The 2,539-nt window shown below is 32.6% G+C and overlaps 1 non-coding gene across 1 annotated transcript; it reads right to left on the bottom strand.

Moving 5' to 3' along the window:
• Positions 1-1,395: 1,395 nt before the first annotated feature.
• TRNAR-CCU (transfer RNA arginine (anticodon CCU)) lies at positions 1,396-1,468 on the bottom strand. The gene has a single exon. It is a non-coding gene; the product is annotated as a tRNA-Arg (tRNA).
• Positions 1,469-2,539: the final 1,071 nt, after the last annotated feature.

The following is a 2,539-nucleotide window of genomic DNA, read 5'->3' as shown; positions in this document are numbered from 1 at the left end:
GAGGTACCAGAAGACTGGACCATCATATTGCATATTTACAAAAGCAAAGGTGCCCAAAGATATGGGCCAATAAATTCCATCTTCTCTGGTTGGTACAAATATTATGATATACAAAGTTTGCAGAAAATAGTAAACTTGGTTCGCATAGGATGAGAATTATAATTAATCAAAAATGCTTGTGTGGGAGATACTGGTACAACTATTACCTGTTAAAAAAATCAGATGCTCACTTCGAGTTTCATTAGTGTTATTCAAATGTTGTCTTTTTTGAGGAGTGGTTGGATATATCCCATCTTCATATCAGATCTTCTGTTAGTAGAAATATTGGGATGTGCAAAATTTGAAGACAATTGGACTCTTCCCTTACATTTTGTAAGAGTTAGGGAAATTTAAAAATGTTGACCTTTTTTGGGAGTAATTGAATATGGTCCAATTTTGTCTATATTGCAACTGAAATAGACAAAAAATTATTTCTTGTTCAATGAGTTAAATTATTTTGTATGAGAATTTTGATACTCCCTTCCAGATATATGGTGCGCATCAGACCAATAGACAGACGGACAGTAAAAGTTCAGAAATTTAGCCATAATTTGTTTCAAAGACGATTAGTATCTAATCATTTGGATCCTCTATACTCTCTGTAGTCATATGACTAGTATTTGACCGCAAATAATTTTTTTGGAACACCCTTGGATTTTTGGGGATTTTGTCATTTTCTTTGTAACGGTAAGTTCTAGCTTTATGCCAAAATTCAGCTTTAGGGCGCGACTGGTATCCTTGTCTGACTCCGGTTGTAGAACCTATTATGAAGAAGAAATACCAAATTTGGCTAAATCCGTTATATGGGGGGATAGATATACGAAAACGTGATCCGAAATACCTCATTTTCAATACCAATTATCACAGACACAATATAAACTACTGTTCCAAATATCAAAGTTGTACACTGTAAGGAGTTTTGTCAAAATTGGTATAGGGTGCAAAGCCGTTATTTTGCTGACTGTTTTCAATGCTAAACAAACTGGGGCTATACACATTTTATACGCCCACTTTAATATTTCCGGAAACTAGGATGATTAAAGCAGAGAGTAAGGAGTTGCAAAAGAATGATAATCTTAGAATACCTTTATACCATATAAGTATAAACATACTCCATTAGGATTTTTTATGAATTTATTATGACATTACGTATTCGTCATATACGGAAAATAATATTATCCAAGTAAATTTTATTCATTTATTTGAAATTTTGTATTTGTAATTTAACTTACCTGCAGATATCGTCTTTTTACATTGGAAATCTGAAAAAAAAAATCAAAAAAGAGATAGGCGTTAATAATGTTGTGTTGTTTTAAATACAAAAGCTAATGTCATCAGAAAAAATCAATTTCCTTTTACCCCAGATGGGACTCGAACCCACAATCCCCGGCTTAGGAGGCCGATGCCGTATCCATTGGGCCACTGGGGCGATTGATATGAGTGTAGCAAAAACTCATGGGTACATGTATGTTTATGGGTGTGTGGTGTTTATCAATGTGATTATTCTTGGCATATGTTTTTCTTTTTAATTTCAAGAAAATTTTGTTTTTCTTTTTAATTTCAAGAAAATTTGAAAATTACATGTGTTATTTAAGTTCGTTATCATTGCATTTATGAGAAATGGGCTTCCAAATAAAAACCCATAAAAACGCTCAGCAAAAATTTTAAAATAAGAATGATCACTGTTTAATTTCAGATAGTTACAAACGGCATGAAAATCTTGATATACCCTCCTCTCTTTCGAAAGGTCTTACAATCCGGCTTCTTAAACATTTATCTCAATAGCTTAAATATTTTTTGAACATTTTTCTGACAAAGATTTTAGTAGACATTACGAACAACAAATACCAAAATCTTGTATTTTCAAAAAATATTCATTAAAAATCCACGTCTTGAAGGCTCTTCAGAAAATGTTCTTAAAAAATTCACGTCTTGAGGGCTCTTCAGAAAATATTCTTTAAAAAATCTATGTCTTGAAGGCTCTTCAGGAAATATTCTTTAAAAAATCCACGTATCGAAAGCTCTTCAAAAAGTATGAAAACAGATATAAAAATTAAAAAAGCAATAAAGTATTTCCCACTTTGTATAGAGTGGTGAAGATACACTTTCAATATTTTTTATACAAATCAAAATAATTTTTTATGTGTTTGTTTTCTCTTTCGAGACGAGCTTAATGATCTGAAATTTGCAGTGAAAAGGAAAGCCAGATAGACACTATCACACACTCACCACTATGCGACGCGTTTCGCCGTTGGTTAAGCGGCTCATCAGGCATATTTGGTGTGGATGATGGCTTACAAGGGCCGTTCTCTGGAAAGTAGTATATATTTCGAACTTATTGCAAATTAGCATATGCGAATTATACACTAGAAACTCTCCAGGTTCGACTCAAGTTCTATTGGCAGATCTTTTTCACAGCAAAGTTTTTTTTTTTTTGTTTTTGTAGTGATGGATTTTTTGTCCACAACAACTACATTGCTTCCAATGCATACACTTGTTT

Source organism: Musca domestica, unplaced genomic scaffold (genome assembly GCF_030504385.1).
Source record: "Musca domestica strain aabys unplaced genomic scaffold, Musca_domestica.polishedcontigs.V.1.1 2, whole genome shotgun sequence".
Lineage (NCBI taxonomy): Eukaryota > Metazoa > Arthropoda > Insecta > Diptera > Muscidae > Musca > Musca domestica.
The sequence above is the reverse complement of the archived record's forward strand: the minus strand, read 5'-3'. Positions and strand labels throughout refer to the sequence as shown.